The sequence below is a fragment of the Artibeus jamaicensis genome, unplaced genomic scaffold, assembly GCF_021234435.1.
Source record: "Artibeus jamaicensis isolate MK-2021 breed Jamaican fruit bat unplaced genomic scaffold, CSHL_Jam_final contig_466, whole genome shotgun sequence".
NCBI lineage: Eukaryota > Metazoa > Chordata > Mammalia > Chiroptera > Phyllostomidae > Artibeus > Artibeus jamaicensis.
In genome coordinates, this window is record NW_026521844.1 from 10,693,987 (window position 1) to 10,713,959 (window position 19,973).

Consider the following 19,973-nt stretch of genomic DNA (forward strand, 5'->3'; position numbering starts at 1 on the left):
GTGAAATAATATGGTATTTGTCTTTCTCTTTCTCATTTCACTTAACATAATGTTCTCCAGGTCCATCCATACTGTTGCAAAGGGTAAAATTTTCTTCCTTTTTACAGCTGAGTAGTATTCCACTAAGTAAAGTCCCATAGTTGTCTTATCCACTCATCTAGTGTTGGAACGTAGGCTGCTTCCATTTCTTAGTGACTGTAAATAACGCTTCAGTAAACATAGAGGTGCTTATGTTCTTTCAAGTAAGTGTTTTGGGCTCCTTGGGATAAATTCCCAAAAGTGGGATAGCTGGGTCAAAAGGCAGATCCATTTTTAATTTTTCAGGTGCCTATACTGCTTTCTGCAGTGGCTGCACCAGTTTGCATTCCCATCAACAATGCAAAGGGATTCCCCTTTTCTCCACTTCCTGCCAGCACTTGATGTTTATTGATTTATTGATGATAGCCATCCTGACAGGTATGAGATAACATCTTATTGTGGATTTAATTTGTATTTCTCTGATTATTAGTGACATTGAGCATCTTTTTGTATGTCTATTGGCCATCTGTATGTTCTCTTTGGAAAAGTGTCTATTTAGGACTTTTGCCCATGTTTTAATTGGATTGTCTCTTCCTTCCTTTTCTTTTCTTTTCTTTTTTTTTTTTTTGGTGTTGAGTTTTGTAAATTCTTGATAAATTTTGGATATTAACCCCTTATCAGATATACTGGCAAATATTCTCCCATTCTGTGGGTTATCTTTTAAATTTTTTGATGGTCTCCGTTGCTATACAAAAATATTTTAGTTTGATGTAGTCCCATTTGGTTATTTTTTCTTTTGTTCCCATTGCCTGGGGAGACATAGCTGATAAAAATTGCTATGAGCAATATCCAAGATATTGTTGTCTATGGTCTCTTCTAGGATTTTTATGGTTTTGGATCTAACATTTTAAGTATTTAATCTATTTTGAATTTATTTTTGAGTGTGGTGTAAGAAGGTGGTCTAGTTTCATTTTTCTGTATGTAGCTGTTCAATTTTCTCAGTAACATTCATTGAATAAACTATCTTTAGCTCATTGTATGTGCTTGCTTCCTCCATCAAATATTAATTGACTATAATGGTATGGGTTTATTTCTGGGCTTTCTATTCTATTCCATTGATGTATGTGTGCTTTTCTGCCAGTACCAGGCTGTTTTGATTACTATGGCCTTTTAGTTTAGTTTGATATTAGGTAGCGTATTTCCTTCAGCTTTGTTCCGAGTGACATCTTTTATTATTTTTAAATGCTATGCATGAAATCATAGAAATGGGACTAAAATTCTTTTGTAATAAAAGCAGCAAAATCAAGTCTATTTATTTCAAACAAGATGAAATTGTCTGAGAATATGTTCAATTAACATCTAACTTTTGTACTTTGGCAAAAGCAGAATCATTGAAACAAGTACTATTTATATTGCCAAATATATAATTTTACCGACATGTTTTTAAATCATGCGCTATGTGCAGTTAGAATCAAGGGCATAGATTTTAGGTTCATGAAAACCTGTTTAAATCATGCCTCAGTCACTTCTTCACGACACTGAGCAATGTCTCTAGATGAAAATGCCCAGTGTCCCTACCATGCTAAACCACTTAGCATTACCTGAAATCAATACCATATTTCCATATCATTGTACCTGATGCCTCCTTTCTTACTGTTCTAAATGCCTTCATCTCTTCTACCCATTTATTGTCTAGTTAACTACTAACTTAATAAGATTCAGTTTATGCGTTATCTCTTTTAGGAGTTCCCTCTGACCAATTAAAATTAAGGTTTGGACGCACCATATCTTAGTCTTAAACCTTATTAAACTCTCTTTCAATTTTCTGCTTTTTGCCTTATCTGTTAACTCCTTCAAGCAGATCTCCTCCCCAAAAAAAACACCCCCTCCTTCCCCCCTTCCCCAAATTAAAAAAAAAAAGCAGGGATCTTGACATTTATTTTTGCATTTTCATCACTCAGCATGAGGCTAGGCCCAGTAGGTCTGCAATGTGTTTTGGTAAATTGAAAAAAAAAGTAAACCTATAAATACAGAGGAGCTAAAAAAGTTAATAAAAACTAGGGTTACAAAGCTCTTTACCTCTAGTTAGTGTGATAAATGCCTGTGGATCCACAATCACCTCCACTCAACAAGTACGAGAAAAAGAAGGCAAAGACTAAATGATAGAATCTGCAGGTTACTCTTTGCTGTTCAGATTCTGGTCCCTTGCCTGGCAAAGCCTGCAGTATCTATTCAGACCCTCCTTTGGGATCGTCTCCTAGGCCTGTCTGCTGGCCAGCTTCTTTTCTTTTCCAGCTATGCCTTGGAATGACAAGAAAAAAAGTAATAGGTTGCAAAAACTAAGACACTTCAAACCTATTCTTCTTTTTTTCATCATAAGTCACTGGAAATGTTTTCTCTCTATGGGTAGAAGAACTGAATAACCAAATGTCTGACTCCAACATCAGATCTAATCCTAGAGCCTAATCATTATGTAAAGAAGCAGAGAGTTTATTAGACAAGTCTCATTAAGAGTATTTAAAGAGAAAGCAAGTATTAGCCATCAAATTCTGCCTATTCTGCCTTAGACAACAAAAAAGGTTTACACATACTCAGCTGCTGAACCCATCACAATCACACGAAACATTACATGCAAATAAAGAGACACTTTAGTGAAACTGCTATTTCTATGTGATTTTTTTTAATGCCTGAGGTAAGGTTATTTACCAAGGTTTTCCTACACTTTAGCCTTTGGGAAAATTTTTTTATAAATTAAATAAAGTAGATTGAAGGAAATGACTGTTTCAAAATGTAAATGCATGACATTTAGCATCTGCATTTTTTTAATGAGTGAGAATTATGTTTCACAATGTTCTGTACATGCTGTTATGCAGATTAGTACAGACCTAGGAACTGAGAGAAATAAGGCATAGCCCAAAGAAATGAATTAGAAACCAATTAAAACAAACTGTCGGGGTTAGGCTATGAATCCCACTGCTCCCAGACATGTCCTTATCAGAATTGAGGAGGTTCAGGGGAACACTTTTTGCAACACAATGTATTTTTTAAACTTGACTGTAAGACATTTATTAAGATTAATCCTCATTTTCGTAGAAAAGCAGAGTCCTGAAATCTCAGTATTAGGAAACTAAAGTCACACAACACAAAATGTGGGGACCAAAAGTACCCCTAACCTTCAGATTCATTAACTGACTTTTAAATTTATTTTTACTTTTATTTATTTCTTGATTTTAGAGAGCGAGGAAGGAGGAAGGGGGGGAGCTGGAAACATTGATTTGTTGTTCCACTTCTTATTTATGCATTGGTTGGTTCTTGCATGTGCTCTGACCATGGATAGAACCCACAACCTTGGCATATCAGGATGATGCTCTAACCAGCTGCACTATTGGACCAGGGCCTTAACGGACTTTTAGAAGTTTAAAATTCTACGCCCTATTTTATTCTTAAAGTCATCAATTAGGAAATGGAATCATATATTTCACTTGATTGTATTTCCCTCCCTCTCTTATAGTTCCCATTTTCCAATTAATAAAGTCATTGTGTTCTTGTCCCGTGGCTTTATTTGAAAGCATAGGAGTGGTTTCTCTGGGTCACACCGCTAGAAAAAGGATCTTTAGACATCGCCCTAGGTTTTGAAAGATGCTAACCTCATAGATTGCAGTGGCTGAATGATCCTTTGGTAAAATCAGGGTTATCTTGTTAATAAACAAAAATGGGGGTTGGCTGCCTGCCATGAAACACAGGCATATTCTGAAGACAAAAGTTAGTGGGGAAGGAAAGAGTTCTTTATTAAACGTTGCACAATTTGGGGGAACGGGGAGACTCCATGACTGCAGGCCAATCTCTTCAGCAAAATACAGGCAAAACCCACTTGTTCCCCAAAAGACTGAAACCCAAAACCATGCACAGGAACCCTCCTCTATTCTTATCTGTCCTTTTGGAGCCCAAGGTTGCAAAGTACTCGGCTCTCTCAGGCTACGGGTTTCTCCCTGGAGTCTGCGCACACACAGCCTGCGCTGCCAGGACCACACTGCAGCTTCTTGCGCTGGGGGCGTGGGGTCACTTTCAACCGCTGCACCAAGTTGTGCAGAGGCTCCATCCACAGTACGTGGCACCCACCGCTTGGCCACGCAGCTTCCACGCCTACCAGTCTGCAAGAACACCACCCTCACGCCCGTGCCAAGGATCTTAGAGGAAGAGAGTCTCTCCTTACCCTTCCTTTAAATCTCCAGTTGCAAACTTCCAGGCACTCAGAAAGGGTTTAGCTCCCTTGGCCAATCCCATCCTTTTCCCAGACTAGACTGACAGGCCAGCACCTCCCACTGCCGCCACGTTTATCTTTAGGTAAATATTCCTCTGTGTCCTACGGTTTCACCTTCAGTCAATGCCTGGAAGAGGGTAGGAGGGCTTTTCCCTTTGTCAATCACTCTTGCTAGCCTCAGGGGTACTCTGTGCAAGGACTGCCTCCTGCTGGGTCTCCACCTGGGGGCACGGAATCTGTCTTCAGGCTCTGTGCTCCCTTCCTTACCCAGTAAAGCCTCTCCTGGGCTGCTCCATGGTCACGCCCCTCTGTGCCCTGCCCCACACTGGTATCAATCTGATTCAAGCTAAGAGTGAAGGAGGTCTTCAAAGCAAATTCTCGCCAGAGATTTCAACGTCTTGGGGCACATAATTAAAGCAAGGTTGTAGAAAAAAGATTGTTGTTTTTCTACCTTACTTGCTCAAACTTGTAGAGCAAGTTGAAGACACTTGGTACTTAGTTTACAGAAGAGCTGGCTCTGTGGGAATGTGATGCTCTTGTCAACTATTCATGCATGGATCTGTTTAGTGGAGGGAAGAGCAAACTTTGTGTGGACCTGAGAATTTAAAACTAGGATGATGCAGAAGTTACAGAGAAACAGACTTCTGCTCACAATTAAGAAGTCTTTCCTACCAGCTTAAGAAGTAAGCTTACCTTGGAAAGAGTAGTCCTATCATTACTGAAGATGATTACGTATGAGGTCTGTCTAGAAAGTATCCAGGATGTATTATGAAAAATAGAGATATTTATTGAAGAAGATACAAGATATAAGAAACATTGCACACAGTACAATGACACCTCAGTCCCCTTCAAAGTAGGTACCTTGGGACCTCACACAGTTCTCTGATCCTTATTTTTTTTTAATTTTTTATTGATTATGCTGTTACAGTTGTTCTATTCCCCCTTTCATTCCTCTCCACCCTACCCCCCATCCCTACCATTACCCCCCTTTAGTTTATGACCATGTGTCTCAAGTCCTTTAGATTCTGTATTTCCCATGCTATTCTTGCCCCCCCCTTCTATTTTCTATCTACTGTCTATGCTACTTATTTTCTGTACCTTCTCCCCCCTTCTCCTCCTCCCACTCCCCTGTTGCTAACCCTCCTTGAGATCTTCATTTCTATGTTTCCACTCCTGATCTAGCTGTCCTTTTGATTGCAGCCCATACACAGTTCAACAGTCTCAGGTGTTCTGCTTGTTGCAGGCCTTCCAGAACATGGTTCGCTTTCAACAGATTCTTGACCATCTTTGAAGTGTTTGTGCCACAGTTTTATTTGCGCTGCACTCACTGCATCATTCCTGAAAGCCTCTGAATCAGCCAAATAGTTTCTGTGGAGGAATATTCAAGCTTAATGAAAAACTTGATGCAAATTTGTTGCTCTACTTACTCAGTCATTTTGAATGTGATGGCCACACATGCTCACTTAGTGGTGTCTATTGCCCCCACTGATTAGTTGTAAAGTTGTCATTATCCACACGTGCACGTTCCAGTCCACTCTCCTTAGCTCTAGGTTACATTGACGTTATAACTGTTGTCATTATATTAACCATGGCTGGACTTTTTCTGGACAGACCTCATATGGTCTGAACAGCTATTTATCAGATATTTAGAAAACAAAATTCAGGTCCTGTGGTAGCGGAGTGGGTCAATCTGTTGATGGTCCTGGGGATTTTTTTTCTAAGCATGATAATCTGTATTTCATTGAAGAGCGAAGTGCTATTCAGAGAACTTCTGCTTCTGGCCATGGCAGAGTAACTAGACCTGGCCTAGACCTTCTGCTATAACCAATTATGAGAACGGACAAAATATATGAAACAACTGCTTTTAGACTTTGGACACAGCACACAACAACAAAAAAACTTGTGATCTCAAAAGATCACAAATAAGGTAACTCCTGTGATTTTCCCATGTTTATCCTGAGAGGCACTTTGTAGGCTGTGGTGCATGAAAGGAGAATTCGTTGCAGAATACAGTGGTCTCTCTGAATTGAGGGAACGTAGATCACAGCTTGGAGAGTATGAACAAAAAAAGGGGCACTGTCATAAGTCATAAATTCCTAACTGGGCAGCTCATGGTTGGTAGTCACTCCCATGCACATAACTTCTTTTAGTGAAAGGGTTTAAGCAAGTTCTCTCTGTTGTTCTTGTGCATCTAGGTGAATGTGCCTTTGAAATGCCAGAAGTAATACCCCTTGAAGGTGTGACCATCCTCAAGAGGGCACATAATCTAACTAGACAGTAACCTAATCACGACCTTCTTTCTGCCACCCTCATGTAATCTTCTTTACATTTCCTTCTAATTTTAAAGGCATAAAAGAAACTGCAGAACTGTTATTTTCTGGAATATTTGAGAGCTTGTTTCTCAGCATGTCACTGGTTTGGCTCAAATTTCTCTACAGGTTTTGTTATGGGGGCAGGAGGATTAGGCAACTAGAACCTATGGGGCTGATGAAACAATGATCTCCAAAAAGGTGCACGGGGTGTCCCTTGGGTCTTTAGTAAATGGTACATTGCACTGTGTAAGGCGACACACTATAAAACAGAACAAAAACTTCTGGAGAAAGAAAAAGTATTACGTAATCGTGGATGGAAAAAATAGACTTCTAGGTAAAGTAACCATCATCCGATCATACATTCCTAACCGGACAGGTCATGGTCGGCAGTCACACCCAGGGGAATAACTCCTTAGTAATTTTTTTTTGCCTTGAACATGCCCTGTCCATTGTTTCTGTGCATCTAGGTTAACACACCTTTGAAATCAGCCATAACAACCCTCAATTTTAACTAGCCCACAATCCAGTTCTGCTGTCTTCTTTCACCTCTATGTAATCTTTCTTACCTTCTTCCTTGATTTCAAATGCATAAAAGAAGCTGCAAAACTGTTATCCTCTGGAGCATTTGAGATATCGTTACCCAGCATGTATCATCAGTTTGGCTGAGATAAACTTTTATAAAAATTCTCTACAGGTCTGGATGTTTCTTATGTCGACATAATGATAAACTAAAACTTAGTCCATTTGGGATGCTGTAACAAAATACCAGAAACTGAGTAGCTTATAAACAATGGAAGATTCGTATAGCTCTAGAGGTCAGAAGTCCAAGGTCAGAGTGCCACCAAGGTTGGGGGAGGACCCTCTTCCAGGTGCAAGACTTCCTGTAGTACCCTCTCTTGGCAAAAGAGATAGGGAGCTTTCTCAGGCCTCTTTTATGAAGGCACAGACCTCATTCATGTGGGCTCCTCCCTCATGACCCCATCACCTTTCAAACACTTACCACTCAGTACCACATTAGGGTTTCACCATTCGAATTCAGGGGGAAGCCAAACCTTCAGACCATAACGTTCCACTTTGGGGCTCCCCCAGATTTATGTCCTTTTCACATGTAAAGTACATTTGGTATACCCCAGTAGTCTTAAAAGTCTTAACTCCTTTCAGCATCTACACAAAAGTCTAAGTCTTATCTAAATATTATATAAATCAGATACAGGAAGAGGATTACTCCTGAGGCAAACTGCTGTCCAGCTGTGAACCTGTGAAATGAAAAGAGTTATATGCTTCCAAATAAATGGTGCAACCAGAATAGGAAAAACACTCCTATTCCAAGAGTATTTGAAAAATAAAAGGGGGGGGGGCATGTGTGATGGTGTTGTGGGTGGGAACTAGGTTTTTCCACAGGATTATGAGAAAAGCATTTCAAGGACCCACCCATGGGAGATTGTGGTGTAGCGTGGTGTAGCATTGCTTATCCCTGGGACAATAGAAAGTGCTCCCTGGGCTTCCAGTGTCCCATTTCCCTCTGCCCTGTCCTGGGAAAAACTCCAGTCTTGTCTTCAGCTGGGTCAGGATGAAGGCCACTGCTCAGAGTTTCTGCTTTTATTAAAGCTGAGTCCAGTCCAGCATCCAGATAGCTTAGTGTGTGTTTCCATTTGTAGTGCATCTCAGGCTCCCTCTTAGAGCCTGCATGCGGAGTTGCACGGCCATGGGCCACGTGGCTGTTAGGGACACATGGCTGTTAGGGCCACACAGAGAGTACAGCTGAGTGCAACATGTGAGGGCAGGTCATGAGCAAGAGAGAGCTTCTTTGTTCCCGTGGAATTCCAAGCAAGAGCTTGGGTTTGACATGGATCAGCTGCCTTCTCAAAAGGACCAATTAACTTCCCAAACATTTTCTCACTTCAAATGGGTCCACTTTCCAATCAATCCCTTCTTTCCCAAGGCTAGACTGGCAAGCCTCCATGTTCTAACACCTTGCCCCATGTGCTTGCTTTCCCCTGCTCCCACCTGGCAATCTGGTACCAGAGTGGGGAATGAAGGAGTGTTAATTCTCTTGGTAAAGCACAATGCTGTAATCCCCTGGAATGTGAAGCTTCCTGGCTGAGCAAGCAAACAGGCATGTACTTTGCAGTTTATGAAGGCATTTAATGTTTAACTCCCTTTGCTCTCTCTCCTTAATATCTAGCTAAATACTGATGCTAATGATGGTCCTGAGCAAATTTAAAACCTTAAAGCCCTGGCTGGTGCGGCTCAGTGGTTGAATGCTGTCCTGAGAATCAATAGTCATGAATTCAATTCCCAGTCAGGGCACATGCCTGGGTTGTGGGCCAGGTTCCAGGTAGGGGGTATGCAAGAGGAACCACACATTGATGTTTCTCTCCCTCTTTTATTCCCTCCCTTCCCCTTTCTACAAAATAAATAAAATCTTTATTAAAAAAAAAAAAAACCTTAAGGCCCACTGGAACAGAGGTCTTGCCCTTGAGACCCACTGGCGTGGCATTCCTGTCCCCTTGGCTTTGCTGGGCGCAGCTCACTCTGTAGCTCTCAAGGTTGGAGTCATGTGCCTGTGGCTCTCCCAGACTGAACTGAATCTCTAGCTGTTCAGCGACAGTCTTCCCCTTTGACTCTGCTGGGAACTTTCTTAGCATGGCCTCTCTGCAGTGGCCTGGGCTTCCCCAAGGCCCTCTGTCTGAGTCAAATGCTCGTAGCTTCAGGCAGCTGCATCTTTGAAAATCTAAGTGGAAGTAGCCATGCTGCATGTGTCTGCTGGGCAGAGGTTTTGGCCCCCACATCTTTGGGTGGGGTCATGTGGCCTATTGAATGTCACCACTCCTTGAAACCAAGGAGACAGCCCTTATGATCTCTGGGTCACCTTTGGCTTCCTTTTTCCTTTGTTTTAAACAGTTTAGCATATTCTTAGCTGAATAGCTTTAAGTTTCTGTTCTGTGAAATCTAAGAAGTCCCACGACTTTCATTCTTTCCTGGCTGCTTTCTCTTCAGTTCAAATTGGCTGTTTTCCTGCTGGGGCGGCTGATAATACCTGTGGTTCACACCCATAATCATCTTTTCCAATACCTTCTCATTTTTGCAATATGAATGGGCTGAGACCATTCCAATTTTTTGAGGTTCTGCTTCCCTTTTGATTGACAATTCCATCTTGAAGTCAGTTCTCTCTTCTCTTATTTCACCATAACAATTCAAGAAAAGCCAAGCTGCATCTTTAACACTTTGCTTAGCCAAATATTCAATTTTATTGCTCACAAGTTCTACATTCCACAAAACTCTAGGGCATGAGCACAATTCAGACAATTTATCTGTAACTCTATAGCAAAATAGCCTTTCCCCCACTCTCCAATAAACATTTCCCGCATGTGTTTCTGATACCGCATTAGAATGGCCTTTACCATCAACATTTCTACCAACATTCTATTCACGACCACTTAGGTACTTTCTACAAAGATTCGGGCTTTCTCTACAGCTCTCCTCTTTTCCTACGGGGCTCTGGTCAGAAATGCCTTCGAAGTTCATTCACAGCAATGTAGGCTTTTTCTAAAAAGTACTCCAACTCTTCCAACCTCTACCCCTTACCCACTCTATGGACAAAAAGGGGCCACCTACTAAACCTGACAAGCTCAGAGGAAGCCTGCGGCCTTACAAACTCAGAGACTGAAAGTAACCACACAGGATGGTCTGCAATTAAAACTTTTTAACTAAAAGCGATTTATAGTGGGTAGTCTTGCCCTAGGCTGGAATCTTCCCTGACAAAAGTCAACCTTTACCTTAACTGAGCCTGCCTATTGTCTTTTGCATCTACATAACATATTTTTGAAATGTCAAGGTAACTTCCCCTTTTCCAGACCACACCCCTCCCGCCCAGCACAACAAGCACTTAAGGTTAAGGTTAGGGTTAGAGTTAGTGCCAGAGCACAGAACATAAATCCCCTCATTTTTATTGTTATCATGTTAATTTCTGACCTAACTACCCTGCACCCACCTATGTAAAGAATGTATATTTCTATTATTTTACTTTTTATCCAATCCCAGAAGATTCCCCATTTTGCTTTCTCTCACCTCCCTAATCCACCACCAGTGGAGCTCATGTAACCTACTTATGCCTCCTCTTTCTATTGTAATGTATAAAAAAAATAGGTGCAGAACTTCTATTCCCTGGAGCATTTTCTCAATCCACTGAGACGTTGCTTCCCAGTAATTGTCATCAGTTTGACTCAAACTCATAAAAATTCTTTGCCAGTTTGAGCATTTCCTACAATGACAATTCCAAAGCCACTTCCCCATTGTTACGTATTTATGGACAAGAAGGTGTTCTACAGAAAGTAACTGTACAGGGTGATCTGATCAAAAATTCCTAAACTGGCAGGTCATGGTAGGTAGTCATACCCCAGACAAAAACCTACTTTAGTAAACATTTTGTCTTTGCCTTAGGCAAGTCCTATCCATTGTTTCTGTGTGACCGGGTTACCATACCTTTGAAATGCATCTTCTTGGAGTCCTCAAAAGAAAAAACCACCTTCAGGAAAGCACATTATCTTCTCAACTACACTGTAACCCAATCCTCAGCTTTCTTTCTTCCACCTTCATGTAACCCTTCCCTAAATTTCCCCCTTAATTCCAAATGCACCAAAGAAGTTGCACACTGTCATTCTTAGAAGCATTTTCTTAGTCTGTTGAGATCTGATTCAGGGCATATCCTCTGTTTGTCTCCAATAAAGTTTTTTTAAAATTATTTTTCAAGTACAGTTTTCTGTCTATTACTCCCATCCCACCCCCCCCCCCCCGCCCGGTCTCCCCCCTCCCTCCCATTCCCCCCCCCCCAGTCCTCATCCCTGTGTCTTTCATACTTGTTCCTCAAAATCCCTCCCCCTTTTTCCCCTTAAGTTCCCTTCCCTCTTCCCTCTGGTCGCTGCCCACTTGTTCTCTATTTCAGTGTCTTTGTTTTTATTCTGTTTGCTTGTTTGTTTTATTCTTTAGCTTCCTGTCAAAGGTGAGATCATATGGTATCTGTCCTTCAATGCCTGGCCTATTTCACTCAGCATAATGCTTTCCAGTTCCATCCATATTGTTGCAAAAGGTAGTAGCTCCTTCTTTCTCTCTGCTGCATAGAATTCCATGGTGTATATGTACCACAATTTTTGGATCCATTCATTTACTGATGGGCACCTAGGTTGCTTCCAACTCTTGGCTATTGTAAATTGTGCTGCTATGAACATTGTGGTGCATAGGTTCTTTTGGACTGGTGTTTTAGGGTTCTTAAAATATAATCTCAGCAGTGGAATTGCTGGGTCAAAAGGCAGGTCTGTTTTTAGTTTTCTGAGAAAATTCCATACTGTTTTCCATAATGGCTGTACCAGTCTACAATCCCACCAACAGTGAACTAGGGTCCCCTTTTCCCCACAACCTCTCCAACACTTGTTGTTTGTTGCTTTGTTTATGATGGCCATTCTGACTGCTGTAAAGTGGTATCTCATTGTGGTTTTAATTTGCATTTCTCTGATAGCTAGTGATACTGAGCATCTTTTCATGTGTCTCTGGATCCTCTGTATATCCTCCTTTGTCTCCAATAAAGTTTAATACAGGTTCCCTACAGGTTTGGATGTTTTTACTTCAACATATTTTTTACAGAAGCATCGCCACTCTTAATACCAATTTTCTGTCTTAGTCCATTTGAACAGTGATACCAAAATATCACAGGCTGAGTAGTTTATAAAGAATAAAAATGTATTTCTCTCAGTCCCAGAAGCTGGGAAGTCCAAGACCAAGGTGCTAACATGGTCATGTTCTAGTGATGAAGTATTAACATAAAGTGCTGGTAAAATTGGTTATTCTTACAGAAAAAAATAATAAATTTTATATATGCTCCACATTTTGCAAAAATGTCACTTCCAGAGGTATTAAAATTAAAAGCAAAAAAGAAACATTGTAAAATCTCAGAAGAAAATATTGAAGATTATTATTAAGAATCTCAATGAATGATTTTTAAATAAGTATAAAAAAACATGTCAACAAAAAAAGATTCAAAATCTATTGGCATTAAAGATCAGTGATTTATTTATACTATACTTTTATTATAAAGCATAATTTACAAATTAGAATAAACTAACACTGGTAGAAATATTATCAATGAGTATTATCAACAGAGAATTAGGATTCAGAATATTTGAAGAATTCTTAAATATTAACAAAGTAAATGTTAGCAAGTATCTGAACAAGCAGTTTATAGAAGTGGTAGACATAGTCCCCCCACTCCACCCCAAATTCAGAAAAGATATTTAAAAACACCTCACAATGAGAGTTTTTTGCAGCCATTAATTGGGCAAAAATTATAGGCTTTTGTAAAAATGTTATGCACCCAGAACTCTCATCAGGTGTTGGTGGGGTTATAAATCACTGTATTCACTTGGGGGAAAGTTTAGTGATAGCTATTAAATTTGTAAACATCTGGTAAAATTGCACTGTAGCCATAAAAATAGGAGTCTCCTCAAAATAAATATACTTAATATGAAAAATAAAACTTAAACTTACAACTTAAAAAGGAAAAGGAAAACTTAAACTAAAAAGAACAGAAATTTGTTGTAATAGAAAAACATAAAGCAATATGGGAACATTAAGAAAAAATATGAAGCAGATAATTACCTTCACAATAATTACAATGCACAAGAAAGATATACTAGAGATAAAATGTTATATGCTATGTAACATAAATTCAAATTAGTAGACTAGACTCTGTTATAAACACAAGGAACAATTCAGAGAAACTTAACTTTTTTTTGATTGGGAAGCATTTAAAATATGAATATACTGTGTCAAATCAAATATACAAAAATTGACATGTATAATTTGGCTAGTCGAATTATTAAGCCTCAATTCACAGCCATATTGAAGTTTCTACTTAAAAAGTTGAACATATCTTTTTTTCTAACATACATGGAAACTTTACTGAATTCAGTCATATGTCACAAAGAAAGATGTAAGTGAATTCATAACTAACAAAAGCAACACTTAGCCGTGGCAACATCTATACTGTTGATATAGTTCCTCTTTACCTGTGACTTTGTCTTCCATGTTTCAGTTGCCTATGGTCAACAGCAGTCTGAAGATATTAAATGGAAATTCCAGAATTAAACAATTCATAAGTTTTAATTTGTGCGCCTTTCTGTGTAGCCTGATGAAATTTCAGGCCACCCAGCTCCATCCAGCCGGGATGTGAATCCTCACTTTTTCCGTTGTATCCACATTATGCGTGACTCCCACCCATCAGTCACTTAAAAGCTATTTGGGTTATCAGGTCAGTTATTAGAGAGAAAGAGAGACCACAGCCATACAACATTTAGTACATCATTGTTATAATTGTTATAATTTCCTGTTTTATTGTTGTTTATTGCTGTTAATCTCTTACTCTGCCTAATTTATAAATTAAATTTTGTCATAAATATGTATGTATGTATAGGAAGAAATGTTTTATTATATATGTATGTATGTATGTATAATCACACACACACATATATATGCATATATATATCTTCCTGTGTTATCTATGATTTCAGACATCCACTGGGTTCTTGGGACATATGCCCTGCAGATGAAAGGAAAATACTGTATACAGACAACAAACAACTGGGCATTGTCATAGAAATTTCTCTCATGATTCTTACCCCCTTCCCAGTATTTAGAAATAAACTTAACAAGAAATGGGCAAAGCATATATATTGAAAATACTTCTGATGAAGACAAAAACATAACAAATGGAAGGACAACTTGTTCTTGACTAAACATAAGATGACTGAATATGACCTGGCTTGATTCCCTAAAAGGAGCCATGGGCGTGAGTGTACAGGAGACAAGCGGGGTTGTTGAGGATGTGACACTGTGGACGTCCCAGGAGTCACAGATGACACAATGGCCTGTAACACACACTAGTTATTGGCTAGGATGATTCAACATCATAAAGATCAATTTTCTTCAATTTAATATACAAGTTTAGTGTGATCGCAATACAAAATGGTTTTCCTGGTTCAATAGACATTGTTTTTGAAGATTATATGAAGAAAATAAACATGCAAAATAGCTTGGAAATCTCTGGAAAAGAAGAAAAATATAAGAGAACCAGCTCCACTAGACATTAAAATATGCTACGAAATCTTGATTAAAAAAGTGAAATTGCATATCAATACATATACCAATGAAACACAGTAGAAAGCCTACAAACAGGCCCAAGTGCATATGAAGATTTTGTATAAGTAATATCTCAGGTCACTGGGGAAAACATGGACATTTTATAAATTTGGGACAGATGAACAACCATTTGGAAAAAAGATAAAATTAGATTCATAACTCACACGGTGCGCCAGCAAAAATTCAAAATGAATCTGAAATGTAAGTGTAAAAATGAAATCATTTGAGTATTAGCAGAAAACATGGGTAATTTTTTACAAGCTTGGAGTGGGGAAATTTTTTAAAACTTGGATTCAAAACCCAGTTGCAATGAAAGAGTGGTTCATGTTACCAAACAGAAACAAATTATATGCCAATGAAACCTTGATAAAAATCTAAAGAAAATGGCACTAAAAATATCTGAATGTCACAGATACATAAAGATACACAGATATGTATTTTCTTAATACATAAAGATTTTTTTTATTATCAAAGGGGATAATACAAAAATCTTATAGAAAAGTGGGTAAAACCACAAATGCACAATTTTATGAAGATTTACCTCTGATATTTAAATATGAGAAAAGTGCTCAACTTTACTCATAACAAAAGAAATGCTAATGAAATGTATTGTGATCCAAGTCCTTAGCTGTCATACAGACAAAAATGAAAAAAGCCTAACAACCCTCCCTGTGTGAGAGGCGTCGGAAAAGCAGGTGGTCACAAATCGCTAATGGCAGGGCGAAGCGGTACGGTCCAGTGAGAAGGGGGTTTGGCAATGTCTAACCAAACTACACGTGCACACACTGTGACAATCCTACTTCTAGGAATGTGCCTAAAGATGCACTCCCACAGACACAAAACCGAGGTTATATATGCATCATCCTATGCATGTAATAGCAATATGTAAAAACAACCCGATAGTCATTCGTATGAGACTGAAAACATTACAGTATGACCATAAAATGAAGTAGTGTGAAACAACTTAGAGGAAAAGGGGAAGGGGAGGGGGAGTGGAAGAGAGAGAAAGAAACCAACCTGGAATTATTCCAAAGATATGTGGCAGGTGGGAGGGAGCCAAAGTACATGTACAAGGTAATACGCTTCCTTTTTTGGAAAGACAATGTGCACGTATTTTCTTATTTTTGCTAAAAGAAACAAGGAAAAGATAAACCATGAATTGATGAAGTGGGGGAGAATAGACAGGAAGGGAGAAACCAGATATGGATAGAGCTATGAATAGAAGTAAAGCTGGAGCTAGAATGAGATATTCACCAGTGATCAAGCCAACCCTTCTGTGTCGTTAGTGTCATAAAGCATTGTGTTTAATATGCTATTTCCTCACTATGAATCTCAAATTAGTGCCTAACTAAGGTTTCTGATTCCTGGCCCAATTGTCCATATGGTAAAGGAAACTTTTTTGTTGTAGTATTTTTAAAATAAGGTCAAAACATTGTTTTTCCAAGATGAATTACACTGTAAGATTACCAAAGCAAGCTTCTCTTTTACTTTCAGCATTTTTCCTGCAGGTTCGTGTGTGTTGAGAAACACAGAGACCTTCTCCTGTTGTGAAGTGAAGAAATCTAAAATAGATCTTATAGAAACCTATTGGGGTGGGGGAGAGGCAGGGAGGTATTTTTTTTATTGGATACTGATAAGAAGCTAATGGGAAATCATTGAATTAAGAGACAGTGCTGCTAATTTCTTCTTTTCCTGTGAACATTCTGTGGATGTTTCCACATAGGCAAAACACATTTGAAAAGCGATTTAGGAAATGCAGATATTTATATGTAAGCTCAAAATATTTTGCTGTTTAAATTCTGAAGTCGTACTGACTGACAGTGGCATCTTACTGATGCAGTAGGAAGGATTCTAAAGGGTAAAATTGCCACCAGGAATAGGGCCTACATGGGAAGATTCTTGACAAATTTTAGTAAGAAAAAGGCAATCAGCAGCTTACCTGAGGAGCAGGTCCTTGGTGCAGTCATATGTTTCTGTACCAAGGAACATCCTATGGGGGAAAATGATGGCTCCTAAATCTCCTTAATAAACCCAACATTTTTGCAATGATCCACAAAGCCCTACATGACCCATTCCGCTTAGATATCTGACACTATCATGTACCAGGTGTCCCTTGTGTTCCAGAATGACCTTTTTCTCAATCACATCACACTAATCACTACCTGAGGCCTACTCAATGGCTGTTTCCGCTGACTGGAATATGCTTATTCTTCTCATGTATCTTCATGTGGATGGTGGCTTCTCCTAATTCAAGTCTCAACTCAAAAACCTTGACCTTAGAAGCTACCTCACCCTACCTCCAGTTATGACATGAGTCCATTTTATTTTTTTCATATTTCTTATCACTATTTGTAATTACCTAATTATATGTATTTATTTACTTACCAGTTTTGTGTCTGGCACTATCAGATATAAGCTCATGAGCATGAAAACCAGACCTGTCTTGTTTATTGTCTGCAGAAACACCAACTTCTACAACATCAGAGTAGCAGACACTCAGTAAGTGCTTGGTGAAAGGGCTACTAAATGCACCACAAAATGACAATCTTTTTAAAAGGATTGTGTCAGGCAAAATAATGATCCCCTCCTCCACCAAAAAAGAAGGTCCATGTCCTAACCTCTGGAACCTGTCAGTACGTCATTTTACAGGGTAAAGGGAGTCCTTTGCACATGTGATTAACGTTCCTGAGGGAGATAATCCTGGATTATCCAGGTGGACTCAAGATAGTCATAAGAGTTCTTAGAAAAGAGAGGCAGGCAGGAGAGTCAGACTGCAAAGGAGGTCGAAAGACGCCACACTGAAGGCATTGAAGATGGAGGAAGTGGCCACAAGCCAAGGAATTCAGGTGACTTCTAGAGCTGAAAAGGGCAAGAGGATGGACAGATATTTTTCGTAGAACATCCAGAAAGAGGGCAGCCTTACTGACCCCATGATTTTAGCCTAGTGACACATGTGTGTCAGACTGCTGACATCCCAAAGTACGTGATGATAAAAGTATGCTATTTTAAGCCACTATATTTATGGTGATGTGTTACAGCAGCAATAGGAAACTAATCCGAGGTAACTAACCCAGCAACTCAGTTGGTTCCGCCCCATGCATTAGAGCAACCTCCACATTAGCAGGTGCGTTAGTTAGGGTTATCTAGAGCAACAGAACCAGTACGTTGTGTGTGGGCATGCATGTGCATGTGAAGAGAGAGAGATGATTTTTAAGGAATTGGTTCATGATTGTGAAGGCTGGCAAGTGAAAAAAAAATCTTCATGGTAGACCAGCAAGCTGGAGACCCAGGGAAGAGTTAATGCTACAGCATGTATTCAAAGACAGTGTGTGGGTAGATTTCTTCCTAGGGTTATGTCAGTCTTTTTTTTTTTCTAAGGTCAACTGATTAAATGAGGCTCATCCACATTATAATGTTGATCTGCTTGACTCCAAGTGTACTCCTTTAAATATTAATCTCCTCTAAATAAATGCCTTCCAGACAAGTGTTTGTACAGATATCTGGGTACTGTAGCCTAGCTAAACTGATAAGTCAAATCACAGCATGTTAGAGAGGTGCTACTGTCATCTCAGTAACTGTTGTTGCTGCCCGGATGTAAATGTTCATTCCTCAGTAGGTTCAGGCACAAGAAGTATTCAGGGGAATGAGGCCAAAAATACAAAGTACACAATACTGTTCCTGCACTGCATTCTCTGCTGGGATGGTGAGGTTTAGGCGAAACTACACCGTTTCTATGACTCAGCACCTCATGTGGGGTGCTTTCAAATTTCTTCCCAAATGGGGAATATAAAGAAATCCCAGCAATTTCCACTTTCCATCCACATGTGAAGTGTGGGTTTGTGTGTTGGGTTCTTTGTGTGTGTAACAAGGATTCCTAGGTAAAATTCTCACATAAGTGTGAAGCTGCTGGAAGCTGCCACATAAAGATCTGAGAACAGAACAGACCTAGAAGAAGTAGGTCAATGGATAAAGATTGGTGCATGTCTGTAAACAAATTCTACCCGAATGAAGCCAATGATGTCCTCAGTTGGGTTTCTCAGTTATCAACAGCACTAAACTCTACTTTTTTCTTAAGCCAGTTTGAATTGAGCTTTTTACTATTTTCAAGTAAAGTGTACCATATATATTAAATTTAATTCCTGCAATGGTGCTTTGTAAAAATTAGAACCTAGAGTGTAAAACTGGGTGAGGAAAAGAGCTAGGTCAATAAAGGTTTCTGGTCAACACCTAAAATAATCCCCAGGTCCCTGACAGATACCAAGATGAAGTGTCCTCCAAAAAACGTACGGCTCTTTGAAGGACATCCTCCCCAGAACCCAACTCTTGAGAAGGACAGTGCACAAGGGAGATCCTTCCCCGGACTAGAAGCAGAGCTATGAAAAAAAAGTAACGATGGGTAATGATCTCCGAGAACAGACCCAAAGACAAGGTCAACCAGATTGACTGACCAAAGTTTTCCCTGCCAAGGCAGTGTATCATTATTTTTCATTCCTGTAGAATAGGATGCACACTATTAACTGGGATTTAGTGGGCATTATTTTCCATCCCCCTGCTTTTTATTTTTATTTATTTTTTTTCACCAAAGGAGAGCATGAATGCAGTCCCCCACTGCCACAAATTATGCAGTGGAGTTCCCCACATTTGGGGAGGTCACAGAAGTCAGCACACACAGAGTGCAATGAGTAAGTTTTTCCCTGAGAAAATCACCTTGTGATCATGATGTCTCCCTCATCCAGATAAATATCCCCCCCGCTTTTTGAATAAATGTTTTGATTACAGTTACTTTGCCCTTTCTCCACCATTTCTCACTGGGTGTGTTGGGATGGTTAAACTTACTAGCTAGCCACGGGATGATGAGCTGCTGTTGCTCATTGAACATACTGGGATAGTTCAACGTACTCGTTAGCCATGGGTCTAAGGACCATGAGGACCAACATCTTTATGTGACTCAGAGGACTGCACATGACTCAAAGATTTTATACTTAAGGACGGGTACATTGACAAGATGACACCTTGCCCTTTCTCTGAGGTTTCCCATCTGAGAACGCATGGAAGTTTTATCTGTTGTTCTTCCACTAACTAACTACCCTCTCTGGGTCACAGTGCTCTGACTTCCCAACATGCCGCTGATGTGCTGACTCCACTCCGATCTCCAGATGTGCAGTGTATGGCCATAGTTGAGTCACTACCCT

The 19,973-nt window shown here is 39.6% G+C and overlaps 1 non-coding gene across 1 annotated transcript; it reads right to left on the reverse strand.

Annotated features, from left to right (window-relative positions):
* Positions 1-19,361: 19,361 nt before the first annotated feature.
* On the reverse strand, positions 19,362-19,525 carry LOC119064213 (U1 spliceosomal RNA). The gene has a single exon (XR_005085340.2). It is a non-coding gene; the product is annotated as a U1 spliceosomal RNA (small nuclear RNA).
* Between the last annotated feature and the right edge of the window lie 448 nt (positions 19,526-19,973).